Below are 18066 nucleotides of genomic sequence, written 5' to 3' on the forward strand. Positions count from 1 at the left end.
CCATCCAAAACCTGACAAATTCAATGGACGAGAGAGTTCAGAAGCTCCTTTCGAACAAGGGGTCCTATGTGAAAATGTAACATCACCTAGAATAAAGTTTTGAGTTGAAAACTGTTTGATTTCAGTTTCTAACAACCTGCTAATGCTTATAATTTCAAAAATGACCATTTTTTTGGTCTTTATTAAAATGAAAAGGTTGATCGAAAAGTTTGGGGGATCTAAGAGTGTGGCAACCCAGTAGTCATGATTACTTCGAATTCTGACAATATGAGGGTCATGCTGCAGGTAGTGCAGCAAGAAGGCACTTATGTGCCTTGCGCATCTCGGAGCCCCAAAATTATTTTCCGGGCTAGATGCAGCTAAAAATTATTTTAATTTTAAATCTGGTGAAGCTTTAGTATAGATGGCCTAATAGGATCAGTGCTGCACACTGCTACAAAGCCCAAATTATTTTCCAGTCAAGATACAGATAAACATGATTAGTAATTTGAAAGCTTAAAACGGTTGGTAGGGTGATTTTAACCAATCATCAAGCTTTTACTCTCCCCAGGATGACACAGGGGTAGAAAAGTCGTTTCGGATCCATGATTTGTTCATCTTTATGAACGTGAGTCTGTCTACATTATCAGTGGAGAGCCGCGTGCGCTTATCTGTCAGCACACCACCAGCAGCGCTGAACACACGTTCAGACAGAACGCTGGCTGCGGGGCATGACAAGATCTCCAAGGCGTAAGTGGCTAGCTCCGGCCATTTATCCAGATTGGAAGCCCAAAAAGAGCAAGGGTCCAGTGACACAGTCGTGGCTTCAATGTTTACTTGGAGATACTCCTGTACCATCGTCTCTAGGCGTTGACTATGTGTCAGACTTCTTGTCTCCTGTGGCCTTGCAAAGGATGGGCTAAAAAAGTGGTGAAATGATTCCGCAAAATTGATGTTACCAGCAGATACTGTGGTTCTGTTACGGTTTGAGTGCTGAACACTTGACGGTCCCACGGTTGGCAAGTTGGAACTGTGAGATTCACTACGTGCACCACTGGTATTTTGTGGAAAAGCACATGTAAGATTCTGCAACAGTCTCTGCTGATACTCCTGCATGCGTGCATCCCTTTCTATGGTAGGAATAATTTCTGCAAATTTACTTTTGTACCGGGGATCTAACAGTGTGGCAACCCAGTAGTCAGGATTATTTCTAATTCTCACAATTCGAGGGTCATGTTGCAGGTAGTGCAGCAAGAAGGCACTCATGTGTGTTGCGCATCCAGGAGCACCAAGTCCCTGTTGTGTTGGTGGCGAGGTAACAATCATGCTTCCTTCCTCTGTCCTCTCCCCCCAACCTCGCACAACAGAAATGTGATCAAGGTCTCCCTCATCTGATGAGTCTTCCATCAGTTCGTCCTCCACTTCTTCCTGGGCTCCTGCACCTTCCTCACTAGTTTGGCTGCTACCATGCGCCCTGGTAAAACCATCTCCCCCACCCTCACATGCCTGCCGCCTTGGTGCTGCCGACCGTCTGGACCTTGCAGATGTTAGCCCTTCCGCATACAACTCCTCCTCCTCTACTTCCTCCACCTCCTCTTGTGCCACCACCTGACTCCGAATTCTGTTTAACATGTGCTCCAGCATGTAAATCACCGGAATAATCATGCTGATAATGGCATCGTCAGCACTAAACATCTTCGTCGCCATTTCAAAACTGTGCAGAAGGGTGCATAGGTCCCTGATCTGAGACCACTCCTCCAGCGTGATTTGCCCCACCTCTGAATCTCGTTGGCCCAGGCTATACGTCAGAACGTATTGCACCAGGGCTTGTCGGTGCTGCCACAGTCGCTGCAACATGTGCAGAGTTGAATTCCACCGGGTAGGCACATCGCATTTTAGCCGGTGAAGTGGCAGGCCCAACGACTTCTGTAGAGATGTAAGTCGCTGAGCTGCGGGATGCGAACGGCGGAAGTGAGCACACAGCGACCGTGCCCTCTGCAGAAGGCCATGTAGTCTGGGATAGTGGGCTAAAAATTGCTGGACAACCAGGTTCAACACGTGAGCCATACAAGGCACGTGTGTGACATTGCCCCGGCGAAGGGCCGCACCCAGGTTTGCAGCATTGTCGCACACGGCCTTCCCTGGTTTCAGGTCCAGTGGAGACAACCATTCATGAAATTGGTTCTCCAGAGCTGACCACAACTCCTCAGCTGTGTGACTCACATTTCCCAGACATTTCAATGTAAAAACCGCCTGATGACGTTGAGCCCTACTGCCAGCATAGTAAGGAGGTGTGCAGGATCCCTTCTGCGCAGTTAGAAAGCTTGTGGCATGACCAGACAGGCTTTGGGTGCAGGTGGAAGACCGAGAGGAGGTTGAGGAGGCAGAAGCAGTGGAGGAACTTTGACATAAAGAGGATTGACGCACAACTCGTGGGGACGGCAAGACTTGGACAGCAGCCCCTTGTCCTGCTGTCACCATAGTTACCCAGTGCCCAGTCAGCGACATGTAACGCCCCTGTCCATGCCTACTCGTCCAAGTGTCTGTGGTGAAATGCACCCTGTCACACACAGAGTTTCTCAAAGAAGCGGTGATGTTGTGTGCGACATGCTGGTGGAGCGCAGGCACACCTTTCTTTGAGAAGTAGTGCCGACTGGGCATCTGGTACTGGGGCACTGCGACGGACATAAGGTCTCGAAAATCCTCTGTGTACACCAGGCGGAAAGGCAGCATTTCTGTAGCCAAGAGCTTGCAGATGGTGAAATTCAACCTCTTAGCTTTCTCATGGCTAGGAGGAAATGGTCTTTTACTTGTCCACATCTGAGGGACCGAGGGCTGGCTATTGTGCTTAGACGGGGTTGATAAGGGTGTCCCCGGCAAACTGCCGGTCTGTGAGGAAGATGCAGGCGGACATGTTAGGTTGCCTTGATCCAAAGGTGGTGCTATCGATGTCGGACAGCGCTCAACACCAGCTGGTGTTACCACCTCCAAAGAAAATGATGACCTGCCAATCACGCTGGCTGTTGCGGGTAAAGAGGTGGCAGGTCTGCGCCCCAAAACAGGTGTGACTGCTGTCCCCCCAGTCACAGAGGATGAAGAGGCCGCGGATGCACAAGATATGGCAGACGGTGATTGGCCCGGCCGGCTAGGCCGCATTGTAGCACACTGAGCTTCCCACTGCAACTTATGCTTCATGTCCATGTGCCGGTTCATGCATGAAGTACTCAAACTATGTATTTTTTGGCCTCTACTTAGCTTTTGCTGACAAATGTTACAGATAACACGAGTTGGGTCATCTTTATCGATCTGAAAAAATGCCCAGGCTATGCAAGGCTTAGCACCCATGCGACCTGAAGAGCCACCACGACTTGTGGTGAGAGGCAGAGTTGTGTTTGAGGATGCAGTTGTTGACGTGCTTCCAGTACTACGTCTCTGTCCAGGAAGGCGCAACCTGACCTCGTCGTCACTAGCATCTTCCTCCACCTCCTCTGCTGACCTCATCTCTTGGCTGACTGTGGGTTGACAGTAAGTGGGATCTCCGACCTCATCATCATCACCCTGTGCGTTATCACACCCGTCGTCCTCAGAGCCAACCTGTTCCTGCCCTGACAAAAAACTAAAGTTGTCGCTCCAATCAGGTATTTGAGTCTTATCATCGTCTTCCTCATTGTCTCCACCAACAGGAGTTACAGTTTGGGAATGAGGGTCTACATTATGGTCAGAACCTTCTGCGTCTGGTCCTGGATCCGACTCATAAAGATTCTGGGCATCAGTGCAGATCATTTCCTCGTCTGGATTCACAGAAGCGCTGGAGTCGACCTCTGATTCCCAGGCTATAGTATGAGTAAACAGCTCTGCAGACTCAACCATCTGTTCTACCTCATACTCAGACGGGCAGCTGGAGATTTGGGAGCTGTGAGGAAGCAAGTGCGATTTGGGTGACACCTTTGAGGACTGGAGTATTTGTGATGTTGAAGTTGATGTGGAGGAGAGCCCACTTAAAGGAGCACTTGATATCCGTTGAAGCACCTGCTGTTTTTGTGCCTCATCTGGAATTTGTAGCGATTGGCGTGGCCGTAAGAAAGGGATCTTATCACATTGTCCGCTAAAAGAAGTAGACATTTTAGTTTGGCTGGAAGATGGTCTTTCTTCTGCAGATGTTACTGTTGCTTTAACACCTACCCCACGGACACAACCTTTTTTCCCCTTCCCAACACGCCTATTCCCCTTTACACCAGCAGCAGGCCTTTTTCCACTCATTTTGGTGGTTAACTAATTCACAACTCTGGAGTTGTTTGCACAAAAAAACAATGGATGGTAACCGAGCAGAGCTGAGTGGCCAAACTGTGGTATTAGGCCAAAACTATTGGCTGGGTTAGATGCAGAAAAAAATTATTTTGAATTTGCAACCTGATGGAGGTCAGTATAGATGGACTAATACAAATAGTCCCACACACTGCTAGAAGCACAAATATTTTTTCAGAGGTACTGTAGATGCAGATAAAAATTATTTTTAATTTGCAACCTGATGGAGGTCAGTATAGATGGACTAATAGACCAAGTCCCACACACTGCTAGAAGCCCAAATATTTTTTCAGAGCTAGATGCAGAAAAAAATTATTTTTAATTTGCAACCTGATGGAGGTCAGTATAGATGGACTAATAGACCAAGTCCCACACACCGCTAGAAGCCCAACTATTTTTTCAGAGCTAGATGCAGAAAAAAATTATATTCAATTTGCAACCTGCTGGAGGTCAGTATAGAAGGACTAATAGAACAAGTCCCACACACTGCTAGAAGCCCAAATATTTTTTCAGAGCTAAATGAAGAAAAAAATTATTTTTAATTTGCAACCTGATGGAGGTCAGTATAGATGGACTAATAGACCAAGTCCCACACACTGCTAGAAGCCCAAATATTTTTTCAGAGCTAGATGCAGAAAAAAATTATTTTTAATTTGCAACCTGATGGAGGTCAGTATAGATGGACTAATAGACCAAGTCCCACACACCGCTAGAAGCCCAAATATTTTTTCAGAGCTAGATGCAGAAAAAAATTATTTTTAATTTGCAACCTGATGGAGGTCAGTATAGATGGACTAATAGACCAAGTCCCACACACTGCTAGAAGCCCAATTATTTTTTCAGAGCTAGATGCAGAAAAAAATTATTTTTAATTTGCAACCTGATGGAGGTCAGTATAGATGGACTAATAGAACAAGTCCCACACACCGCTAGAAGCCCAAATATTTTTTCAGAGCTAGATGCAGAAAAAAATTATTTTTAATTTGCAACCTGATGGAGGTCAGTATAGATGGACTAATAGACCAAGTCCCACACACTGCTAGAAGCCCAAATATTTTTTCAGAGCTAGATGCAGAAAAAAATTATTTTTAATTTGCAACCTGATGGAGGTCAGTATAGATGGACTAATAGACCAAGTCCCACACACCGCTAGAAGCCCAACTATTTTTTCAGAGCTAGATGCAGAAAAAAATTATATTCAATTTGCAACCTGCTGGAGGTCAGTATAGAAGGACTAATAGAACAAGTCCCACACACTGCTAGAAGCCCAAATATTTTTTCAGAGCTAAATGAAGAAAAAAATTATTTTTAATTTGCAACCTGATGGAGGTCAGTATAGATGGACTAATAGACCAAGTCCCACACACTGCTAGAAGTCCAAATATTTTTTCAGAGCTAGATGCAGAAAAAAATTATTTTTAATTTGCAACCTGATGGAGGTCAGTATAGATGGACTAATAGACCAAGTCCCACACACTGCTAGAAGCCCAAATATTTTTTCAGAGCTAGATGCAGAAAAAAATTATTTTTAATTTGCAACCTGATGGAGGTCAGTATAGATGGACTAATAGACCAAGTCCCACACACCGCTAGAAGCCCAACTATTTTTTCAGAGCTAGATGCAGAAAAAAATTATATTCAATTTGCAACCTGCTGGAGGTCAGTATAGAAGGACTAATAGAACAAGTCCCACACACTGCTAGAAGCCCAAATATTTTTTCAGAGCTAAATGAAGAAAAAAATTATTTTTAATTTGCAACCTGATGGAGGTCAGTATAGATGGACTAATAGACCAAGTCCCACACACTGCTAGAAGTCCAAATATTTTTTCAGAGCTAGATGCAGAAAAAAATTATTTTTAATTTGCAACCTGATGGAGGTCAGTATAGATGGACTAATAGACCAAGTCCCACACACTGCTAGAAGCCCAAATATTTTTTCAGAGCTAGATGCAGAAAAAAATTATTTTTAATTTGCAACCTGATGGAGGTCAGTATAGATGGACTAATAGACCAAGTCCCACACACTGCTAGAAGCCCAAATATTTTTTCAGAGCTAGATGCAGAAAAAAATTATTTTTAATTTGCAACCTGATGGAGGTCAGTATAGATGGACTAATAGACCAAGTCCCACACACCGCTAGAAGCCCAACTATTTTTTCAGAGCTAGATGCAGAAAAAAATTATATTCAATTTGCAACCTGCTGGAGGTCAGTATAGAAGGACTAATAGAACAAGTCCCACACACTGCTAGAAGCCCAAATATTTTTTCAGAGCTAAATGAAGAAAAAAATTATTTTTAATTTGCAACCTGATGGAGGTCAGTATAGATGGACTAATAGACCAAGTCCCACACACTGCTAGAAGCCCAAATATTTTTTCAGAGCTAGATGCAGAAAAAAATTATATTCAGTTTGCAACCTGATGGAGGTCAGTATAGAAGGACTAATAGAATGATGCTATGCCCAAAAGATTTTACTTCACTAGGTGCAGTAAAAAAATTGGTATTCTATACACAGGTGTTATATCTTGCAACACAGATAGGCTACTCCACTGACTAACACACTCTGCAATAGGCCAAAAAGGATTAGCTTTGCTAGATTCAGCCAAATGCTGTGAAAAAACTTGCACAGCACTGGCACAGACCTGCCTGGCAAAAACTGATAGGAACTCATGTAACCTAGTCCTGAAAAGGACTCCAATTACAATTAGTCTTTACTCCCACAACCTATCTATTTAAGAGCACAGACCTCCCTGATAAAAGTCGTAGGAAATGCTGTAACCTAGTCCTTAAAAGGACTGCAATCACAACTATTCCCTACTCCCAAGCTATCTGTATATTTGTGCGAAAATTGGCTTGAAATTAACAAGGTATAGCGCACACAGCAACAGCGGTGCCGTCTAACATGCAGCTGCAGCAGTGAGAAAATGGTGGCGACGGGGAAAATGGCTTGGTCTTATAGGGCAAGGACATGTGACATACACTGCCAATGACACATGCCCTTGCTTGTGTGAAAAAAAGCACTTCGCTCCGTGTGTGCGCTGCTGATAGGCTGACAGATTGCACCTCCCCACTGCAAATGCGGGAAAGAGAAAAAAAAATGGAGATCTTCATTGTTCCTGCAGAGATCCATCCCCTGCCCCTCCCCCCACCCCGCTGTACACTCAAACTGCGTATTAACATTAATTTTCATCATTACTGAGAAAAAATCCAGTTATGATTTTGGTGCACGAACAGTTATCGAACATAACCTCGAACAGCCGAATTTTTCTCAAATTGTTCGTGTTCGCCGAACGGCTCGAACACCGCCCAAAACAGCTCGAATTTGAGATTGGCGAACAGTTCGAGTAGAACAACGCTCATCTCTAGTGCTGACTCCACTCCCCTGTACCAAAAACAAGGAGTCTACCAGGTGGTTCAGGAGTACGAGAGAATTTTTAGTAAGCACCCGCTAGACTTCGGCCAAGTAAAGGGAGTAGAACACCACATCCCCATGGGGAGCCACCCACCAATAAAAGAGAGACACAGACCTGTACCCCCTGCACATTATCAGAATGCAAAGGGCATGCTGAGAAAAATGAAAGAAGCTGGGGTTATGAGAGATAGCTGTAGCCCCTGGGCAGCCCCCTTGGTTCTGGTAAAAAAGAAAGACGGTACCATGAGAATGTGCGTGGACTATAGACAAATCAATCGTATCACCCATAAAGACGCGTACCCGTTACCTAGGATAGAGGTGTCTTTAGCTGCCCTAAAATCAGCTAACTTCTTCTCTACTTTGGACCTTACTAGCGGGTACTGGCAGGTTCCTGTGGCAGAGGCTGACAAGGAGAACACCGCCTTCACCACCCCGATGGGATTGAGCGAATTCAACTGTATGCGATTCGGGCTCTGCAACGCGCCTGGGACCTTCCAGAGGCTGATGGAATGCTGTCTAGGGCACCGAAACTTCGAGACGGTCCTACTTTACCTGGACGACGTGATTGTGTATTCGAAAGACTTACGAGGACCATCTAAAGCACCTGGCCGAGGTGTTCGAAGCCCTGGCAGGCTATGGCCTGATGGTGAAACCCTCAAATGTCACCTGTTGAAACCGAAGGTCCAGTACCTAGGGCACGTGGTGCATGCAGAAGGAGTAGCCTCCGACCCCGACAAGGTCACAGTAATCAACAGCTGGCCAAGCCCCTCAAACATCAAAGAAGTGAGGCAGTTCCTCGGGTTGGTAGGCCACTACCGAAGGTTCATCCCCAGGTTCACAAAGATGGCAGCTCCAATGCAGGACCTCCTGATAGGTCAGTCTAAGACCAGAAGCCAAAAGCCACCCTTCAAGTGAGACAAGCCGGAAGAGGAGTCCTTCCGCCAGTTGAAGATGGCCCTAACGGGGGATGAGATCCTGGCCTACCCCGATTATGGCCAGCCTTTTATCCTCCACACAGACCCCAGCAATGTGGGGCTGGGAGCCGTACTGTCACAGAACCAACAGGGCAGAGAAAGGGTGATCGCGTACGCCAGCCGGAAGCTGAGGCCCACTGAAAGAAACCCGGAGAATTACAGCTCCTTCAAGCTAGAATTCTTGGCAGTGGTGTGGGCCGTCACGGAACGGTTTAAGCATTACCTGGCCTCCGCAAAGTTCACTGTGTACACGGACAACAACCCGCTGACACACCTGGACAATGCAAGACTAGGTGCCCTAGAACAGCGGGGGATGGCCCAGCTATCCAATTATGACTTCACCATCAAATACCGGGCAGGCAGAGCCAACGTCAACGCAGACGCCCTATCAAGAATGCCCCACCTACCTGAAGGAGAAGAAGACTCGGAAGAGCTGGAGGAAGTAGAGCTCCCTGCGTTCCACCGGTATGGGGCCACTCAGTATTCTCACCGGGTAAGAGACAAAAACCTAACCACCGTCATGTTCAACCCCTTACCCCACCACGGCTGGGCTGAAACGCAACATAGTGACCCTGCAGTTCGCCTGGTGAAAGACCTGTTAACCCAGGCAGACGCTAGCCCTGGCCCGGACGCTCCAGAGGAAGCCAAGCAGATATGGAAAGAGAAAAGCAGGCTATTCCTCTACAAGGGTAAGCTGTGCAGAAGGCTTGTCAACCAACGGACGCACGAGCTGACCTGGCAGATAGTGGTCCCAAGGCGAGATGCAGCAATGGTCCTGGAGGCCTACCATGACAGAGCGGGACTCTACGGGTGGAAAAAACTGGAGTTCCTACTGAGAGAGCGGTTCTGCTGGATCGGTATGAGAGGGGCCATAGAGAAGTGGAGCAGGGACTGCGGCCCATGCCACCTCAGAAGGAAGGACCGTACCAGCCAGAAGACACCCTTGAGGCCCATCGTCACCAGGCAGCCTCTTGAGCTAGTAGCTCTGGACCATGTGAAGTTGGCTCCAAGCCGGTCCGGCTACGTCTATGCCCTCACGATTGTGGACCATTACTCCCGGTTCCTGGTGGTGGTTCCTGTTAAAGACCTGACAGCCCAAACAGCAGCCAGAGCCTTCCAGCAACACTTCTGCCGTCCACACGGGTATCCAGAGCAGGTCTTGACAGATCAAGGTCCAGCGTTTGAGGTGGAAGTCTTCCAGGAGTTCTGCAACCTCTACGGCTGTAGGAAGATTCGGACAACGCCGTACCACCCGCAAACCAACGGGCTGTGTGAGAAAATGAACAATATCGTCATTGATCTCCTCAAGATGTTGCCCCTGGAAGAACGCAGCCTGTGGCCGGAGAAGCTGCCAGACCTGATTGACTTGTACAACCATAACCCGGTGAATGCTACAAATTGCACCCCGGCTTACCTGATGCGAGCAAGACCAGGTAAGCTGCCTATAGACCTGGAGATGGGAGTCCTGATACCCGAGGACACCTCCCCAGATGCGGACTGGGATACGGAACGGCGGCTACAGTACAAGAAGGTACAGGAGAGTGTGGAGAGGAGTCTGGCTCAAGCGAGAGAAAAGCAAGAGAGGCTCTTCAACCAACACGCCCCTGCTGGTCCCCTGGAACCTGGTGAGCAGGTCCTGAAGCGGAAGAGAAGGCTTCACAAGCTGGACAACCAGTGGGAGAGAGGCCCGTATACAGTACTGCAGTCCGACCACAACAACCCGAAGGTATGTGTGATTACCAAGGATGGAGGAGAAACCACTAGCACCATCTCCAGAGACCACCTAAAAAGGTGCCCCGAGCAACTGCAGAGTCCAAGTGAAGATCAAGATGACCTTGAGCCCGCAGAGGACAAGGAAGAAATGATCAGCACAGTTCTAGGAGAGTTCCCCCGGACCTGGACTCGGATAAATGACGCGATAGTGGTACCCGTTCTACACTTCCTTCAGCCTACCCAGCAAGAGCCTACAGGAGAGCAGGAAGAACAAGAAGAACAAGCCGCCCCAGAGGCAGAAGAACCCATGCCAGCAGCCCAGGAGAGTCAACCCTCTGCTGACAGTGAGCCTGCCATGGCTGCGGTAAGCCAAAGAACCCGCAGACAGCTGCCTGCCCTGCCTGTGAACCCAGCTAGTAGCTGTACCCTAAATGATAGTGGGGAAAGCCAGGTCAGACCACCACCAGACAGTGGGTTACGCAGGTCAACCCAGAGCACTAGGGGTCAAATACCAGCTCGCTGGAAGATCTAAATGTATAATGTATATATTTAATGTGTTATGTTTGTACCCTGGTTATTAATAATGTTTCTCCAGTTTACCTAGATGCAATGGACTGAAAGGTTATGGACAGTGAATAACCGGAACTACCATGTAGATAGTTGCACCTGGTGCCCTCTTGTGAAGTCGGCCACAGAAGAAAAACCTGTCCGGCGTGGCCTCCTTGTGGTCCAAAGTAGGTAGCTCAGCCTTGCCGCCACGCCAAAGGCCAGGAACTTGGGGTTTATAGGGACAGGTCCCCACATCGCTCAAAAACTTTGCCTTATTGGGTGAAATGGACACCCGGTCACGGATCATACTGTGACCCTCTTCTTTTGTTGGTGATATGGACACCCGGTCACAGACCATACAGTGACCTAAAGAACTCAATATGTGGTGTTATTTGTTATTTCTTTCCCTGTTGTGTTTATGGTCATGCATTTATACCCTGTATTTGTGTTTCTTGTTTAGTCCCGGAGTGCTAAAATTTACTAGGGGGGAATGTGTCATCCCAGGCCTGGATGCCGCAAATATTAAAGGCTGTGTCTGAGAGCAGGAGGGAGGTTCCCTGGTCAGGGACCATTAGCATGCAGCACCTCCTGTCCCAGGCCAGTAGGGGGAGCAGGCTGCCCCTATAAAAGCTGGAACTGAGGGCAGGGTTAGGGAGATCAGGACCCACTTCTGAAGCATCCAGAAGGGTTCCCAGAGAAAAGGGACAGGTCAGCAGCAGCTGAGGAGTCTGGGAGGCAGAGGAGGAACAGTAAGCCAGGGACAGAGGTGACGAGAGCCGGTCCTGGCTGAGAGAGAACTACACAACCGGACACTGGGGTCCGAGGCTGTCAGGGTTGCAAGCCCGGCAGCAGATAACCAACCCGCAAGGGATTTCAGGTTCCTTGGCCTAAGAAGCCTGGAGGCTCCGCCACACAGAGGGACCGGTACAGCACGGAGAAGCAACAGGTACCTAAGGCCCGAGTCGCAAGCCATACAGGCGTAGTACACGGCCAGCGCAGGGACGTGGGATATCACACCACAAAAAGGGGGATAGTCAGCAAGGGCAGAGAGAGAACGGTGGGCCTACCCACTCACCCTGACCAGTGGGGCTCGCCTGAATGCTCTCAGACACCCAGGCCCATTCCTACCCTGTACTCCTGTTGGGTCATTAGTACTAACTACAATAAAGACCCTGGACTGTTGAAGCAGACTCTGAACCCTTATTATTGCGGCCTGCACCATCACCCCCAGCATCCTATTACACTGCCCTGAGGCTCCACTCTTCCCGTGGGGAGTTATCCTATCCCTGTGCTGCATACCAACATCAGCCTCAGCGGTCTGCCTTGCAGCGGCGGTCATCTCTGACCACAATCCACGGCTGGCGTAGTCAGACATTCAAAACCCTACAAATAGACTGCCACAGCATTTGGTCTGACCACCCTGAGCCACGGGATCGGGTTGCCACTACTACTCCCAACATTGCACCGAAGCCCGGTTCCGGGTGCCCCACGGCCCAGGGGGCGAGTCACAGGCAACAAGTAGAAGAGACTTGTTTGGGCTAAAGAACACAAGGAATGGACATTAGACCAGTGGAAATCTGTGCTTTGGTCTGATGAGTCCTAATTTGAAATCTTTGGTTCCAACCACGATGTCTTTGTGCGACGCAGAAAAGGTGAACGGATGGACTCTACATGCCTGGTTCCCACCGTGAAGCATGGAGGAAGAGGTGTGATAGTGTGGGGGTGCTTTGCTGGTGACATTGTTGGGGATTTATTCAAAATTGAAGGCATACTGAACCAGCATGGCTACCACAGCATCTTGCAGAGGCATGCTATTCCATCCAGTTTGCGTTTAGTTGGACCATCATTTATTTTTCAACAGGACAATGACCCCAAACACACCTCCAGGCTGTGTAAGGGCTATTTGACCAAGAAGGAGAGTGATGGGGTGCTACGCCAGATGATCTGGCCTCCACAGTCACCAGACCTGAACCCAATTGAGATGGTTTGGGGTGAGCTGGACCGCAGAGTGAAGGCAAAAGGGCCAACAAGTGCTAAGCATCTCTGGGAGCTCTTTCAAGATTGTTGGAATACCATTTCCAGTGACTACCACTTGAAGCTCATCAAGAGAATGCCAAGAGTGTGCAAAGCAGTCATCAAAGCAAAAGGCAGGCAAGTCGGACACCAGGGGGTCTCCTCTCCCCCATAGAGGATTTAGCCAAGCAAGTGCCTCCCCTGTGAGATGGGACATGATGAAGGCTACTTTGGCCCGGTCGGAGTTAAACTGGTGGGACAGGAGTTCAAAGTGCAGGGTGCACTGGTTTATGAAGCCCCGAGCCAGAGCGGAGTCGCCTCCAAAGCAAGGAGGTGCAGAAAGCCGGGGTCCGGAGCAGGATACCATGGTATTGGTGGGCAACGGAGCTGCCGGGTTGCGAGTAGAGATGAGCGTTGTTCTACTCGAACTGTTCGCCAATCTCAAATTCGAGCTGTTTTGGGCGGTGTTCGAGCCGTTCGGCGAACACGAACAATTTGATAAAAATTCGGCTGTTCGAGGTTATGTTCGATAACTGTTCGTGCACCAAAATCATAACTGGATTTTTTCTCAGTAATGATGAAAATTAATGTTAATGCGCAGTTTGAGTGTACAGCGGGGTGGGGGGGAGGGGCAGGGGATGGATCTCTGCAGGAACAATGAAGATCTCCATTTTTTTTTCTCTTTCCCGCATTTGCAGTGGGGAGGTGCAATCTGTCAGCCTATCAGCAGCGCACACACGGAGAGAAGTGCTTTTTTTCACACAAGCAAGGGCATGTGTCATTGGCAGTGTATGTCACATGTCCTTGCCCTATAAGACCAAGCCATTTTCCCCGTCGCCACCATTTTCTCACTGCTGCAGCTGCGTGTTAGACGGCACCGCTGTTGCTGTGTGCGCTATACCTTGTTAATTTCAAGCCAATTTTCGCACAAATATACAGATAGCTTGGGAGTAGGGAATAGTTGTGATTGCAGTCCTTTTAAGGACTAGGTTACAGCATTTCCTACGACTTTTATCAGGGAGGTCTGTGCTCTTAAATAGATAGGTTGTGGGAGTAAAGACTAATTGTAATTGGAGTCCTTTTCAGGACTAGGTTACATCAGTTCCTATCAGTTTTTGCCAGGCAGGTCTGTGCCAGTGCTGTGCAAGTTTTTTTCACAGCATTTGGCTGAATCTAGCAAAGCTAATCCTTTTTGGCCTATTGCAGAGTGTGTTAGTCAGTGGAGTAGCCTATCTGTGTTGCAAGATATACCACCTGTGTATAGAATACCAATTTTTTTACTGCACCTAGTGAAGTAAAATCTTTTGGGCATAGCATCATTCTATTAGTCCATCTATACTGACCTCCATCAGGTTGCAAATTAAAACTAATTTTTATCTGCATCTACAGTACCTCTGAAAAAATATTTGGGCTTCTAGCTGTGTGTGGGACTTGTTGTATTAGTCCATCTATACTGACCTCCATCAGGTTGCAAATTAAAAATAATTTTTATCTGCATCTACAGTACCTCTGAAAAAATATTTGGGCTTCTAGCTGTGTGTGGGACTTGTTGTATTAGTCCATCTATACTGACCTCCATCAGGTTGCAAACTGAATATATTTTTTTCTGCATCTACCTCTGAAAAAATATTGGGCTTCTAGCTGTGTGTGGGACTTGTTTTATTAGTCCATCTATACTGACCTCCATCAGGTTGCAAACTGAATATATTTTTTTCTGCATCTACCTCTGAAAAAATATTGGGCTTCTAGCTGTGTGTGGGTCTTGTTCTATTAATCCATCTATACTGACCTCCATCAGGTTGCAAACTGAATATAATTTTTTTCTGCATCTAGCTCTGAAAAAATATTTGGCCTTCTAGCAGTGTGTCGGACTTTCTCTATTAGTCCATCTATACTGACCTCCATCAGGTTGCAAATTAAAACTAATTTTTATCTGCATCTACAGTACCTCTGAAAAAATATTTGGGCTTCAAGCTGTGTGTGGGACTTGTTGTATTAGTCCATCTATACTGACCTCCATCAGGTTGCAAACTGAATATATTTTTTTCTGCATCTACCTCTGAAAAAATATTGGGCTTCTAGCTGTGTGTGGGACTTGTTCTATTAGTCCATCTATACTGACCTCCATCAGGTTGCAAACTGAATATATTTTTTTCTGCATCTACCTCTGAAAAAATATTGGGCTTCTAGCTGTGTGTGGGACTTGTTGTATTAGTCCATCTATACTGACCTCCATCAGGTTGCAAACTGAATATATTTTTTTCTGCATCTACCTCTGAAAAAATATTGGGCTTCTAGCTGTGTGTGGGACTTGTTGTATTAGTCCATCTATACTGACCTCCATCAGGTTGCAAACTCAATATATTTTTTTCTGCATCTACCTTTGAAAAAATATTGGGCTTCTAGCTGTGTGTGGGACTTGTTGTATTAGTCCATCTATACTGACCTCCATCAGGTTGCAAACTGAATATATTTTTTTCTGCATCTACCTCTGAAAAAATATTGGGCTTCTAGCTGTGTGTGGGTCTTGTTCTATTAATCCATCTATACTGACCTCCATCAGGTTGCAAACTGAATATAATTTTTTTCTGCATCTAGCTCTGAAAAAATATTTGGCCTTCTAGCAGTGTGTCGGACTTTCTCTATTAGTCCATCTATACTGACCTCCATCAGGTTGCAAATTAAAACTAATTTTTATCTGCATCTACAGTACCTCTGAAAAAATATTTGGGCTTCTAGCTGTGTGTGGGACTTGTTGTATTAGTCCATCTATACTGACCTCCATCAGGTTGCAAACTGAATATATTTTTTTCTGCATCTACCTCTGAAAAAATATTTGGGCTTCTAGCTGTGTGTGGGACTTGTTGTATTAGTCCATCTATACTGACCTCCATCAGGTTGCAAACTGAATATATTTTTTTCTGCGTCTACCTCTGAAAAAATATTGGGCTTCTAGCTGTGTGTGGGACTTGTTCTATTAGTCCATCTATACTGACCTCCATCAGGTTGCAAACTGAATATATTTTTTTCTGCATCTACCTCTGAAAAAATATTGGGCTTCTAGCTGTGTGTGGGTCTTGTTCTATTAATCCATCTATACTGACCTCCATCAGGTTGCAAACTGAATATAATTTTTTTCTGCATCTAGCTCTGAAAAAATATTTGGCCTTCTAGCAGTGTGTCGGACTTTCTCTATTAGTCCATCTATACTGACCTCCATCAGGTTGCAAACTGAATATATTTTTTTCTGCATCTACCTCTGAAAAAATATTGGGCTTCAAGCTGTGTGTGGGACTTGTTGTATTAGTCCATCTATACTGACCTCCATCAGGTTGCAAACTGAATATATTTTTTTCTGCATCTAACCCAGCCAATAGTTTTGGCCTAATACCACAGTTTGGCCACTCAGCTCTGCTCGGTTACCATCCATTGTTTTTTTGTGCAAACAACTCCAGAGTTGTGAATTAGTTAACCACCAAAATGAGTGGAAAAAGGCCTGCTGCTGGTGGAAAGGGGAATAGGCGTGTTGGGAAGGGGAAAAAAGGTTGTGTCCGTGGAGTAGGTGTTAAAGCAACAGTAACATCTGCAGAAGAAAGACCATCTTCCAGCCAAACTAAAATGTCTACTTCTTTTAGCGGACAATGTGATAAGATCCCTTTCTTTCGGCCACGCCAATTGCTACAAATTCCAGATGAGGCACAAAAACAGCAGGTGCTTCAACGGATATCAAGTGCTCCTTTAAGTGGGCTCTCCTCCACATCAACTTCAACATCACAAATACTCCAGTCCTCAAAGGTGTCACCCAAATCGCACTTGCTTCCTCACAGCTCCCAAATCTCCAGCTGCCCGTCTGAGTATGAGGTAGAACAGATGGTTGAGTCTGCAGAGCTGTTTACTCATACTATAGCCTGGGAATCAGAGGTCGACTCCAGCGCTTCTGTGAATCCAGACGAGGAAATGATCTGCACTGATGCCCAGAATCTTTATGAGTCGGATCCAGGACCAGACGCAGAAGGTTCTGACGATAATGTAGACCCTCATTCCCAAACTGTAACTCCTGTTGGTGGAGACAATGAGGAAGACGATGATAAGACTCAAATACCTGATTGGAGCGACAACTTTAGTTTTTTGTCAGGGCAGGAACAGGTTGGCTCTGAGGACGACGGGTGTGATAACACACAGGGTGATGATGATGAGGTTGGAGATCTCACTTACTGTCAACCCACAGTCAGCCAAGAGATGAGGTCAGCAGAGGAGGTGGAGGAAGATGCTAGTGACGACGAGGTCAGGTTGTGCCTTCCTGGACAGAGACGTAGTACTGGAAGCACGTCAACAACTGCATCCTCAAACACAACTCTGCCTCTCACCACAAGTCGTGGTGGCTCTTCAGGTCGCATGGGTGCTAAGCCTTGCATAGCCTGGGCATTTTTTCAGATCGATAAAGATGACCCAACTCGTGTTATCTGTAACATTTGTCAGCAAAAGCTAAGTAGAGGCCAAAAAATACATAGTTTGAGTACTTCATGCATGAACCGGCACATGGACATGAAGCATAAGTTGCAGTGGGAAGCTCAGTGTGCTACAATGCGGCCTAGCCGGCCGGGCCAACCACCGTCTGCCATATCTTGTGCATCCGCGGCCTCTTCATCCTCTGTGACTGGGGGGACAGCAGTCACACCTGTTTTGGGGCGCAGACCTGCCACCTCTTTACCCGCAACAGCCAGCGTGATTGGCAGGTCATCATTTTCTTTGGAGGTGGTAACAGCAGCTGGTGTTGAGCGCTGTCCGACATCGATAGCACCACCTTTGGATCAAGGCAACCTAACATGTCCACCTGCATCTTCCTCACAGACCGGCAGTTTGCCGGGGACACCCTTATCAACCCCGTCTAAGCACAATAGCCAGCCCTCGGTCCCTCAGATGTGGACAAGTAAAAGACCATTTCCTCCTAGCCATGAGAAAGCTAAGAGGTTGAATTTCACCATCTGCAAGCTCTTGGCTACAGAAATGCTGCCTTTCCGCCTGGTGTACACAGAGGATTTTCGAGACCTTATGTCCGTCGCAGTGCCCCAGTACCAGATGCCCAGTCGGCACTACTTCTCAAAGAAAGGTGTGCCT

The sequence above is a fragment of the Phyllobates terribilis genome, unplaced genomic scaffold (genome assembly GCF_046119375.1).
Source record: "Phyllobates terribilis strain yellow unplaced genomic scaffold, ASM4611937v1 Scaffold_8__6_contigs__length_399053987, whole genome shotgun sequence".
Classification (NCBI taxonomy): Eukaryota; Metazoa; Chordata; class Amphibia; order Anura; family Dendrobatidae; genus Phyllobates; species Phyllobates terribilis.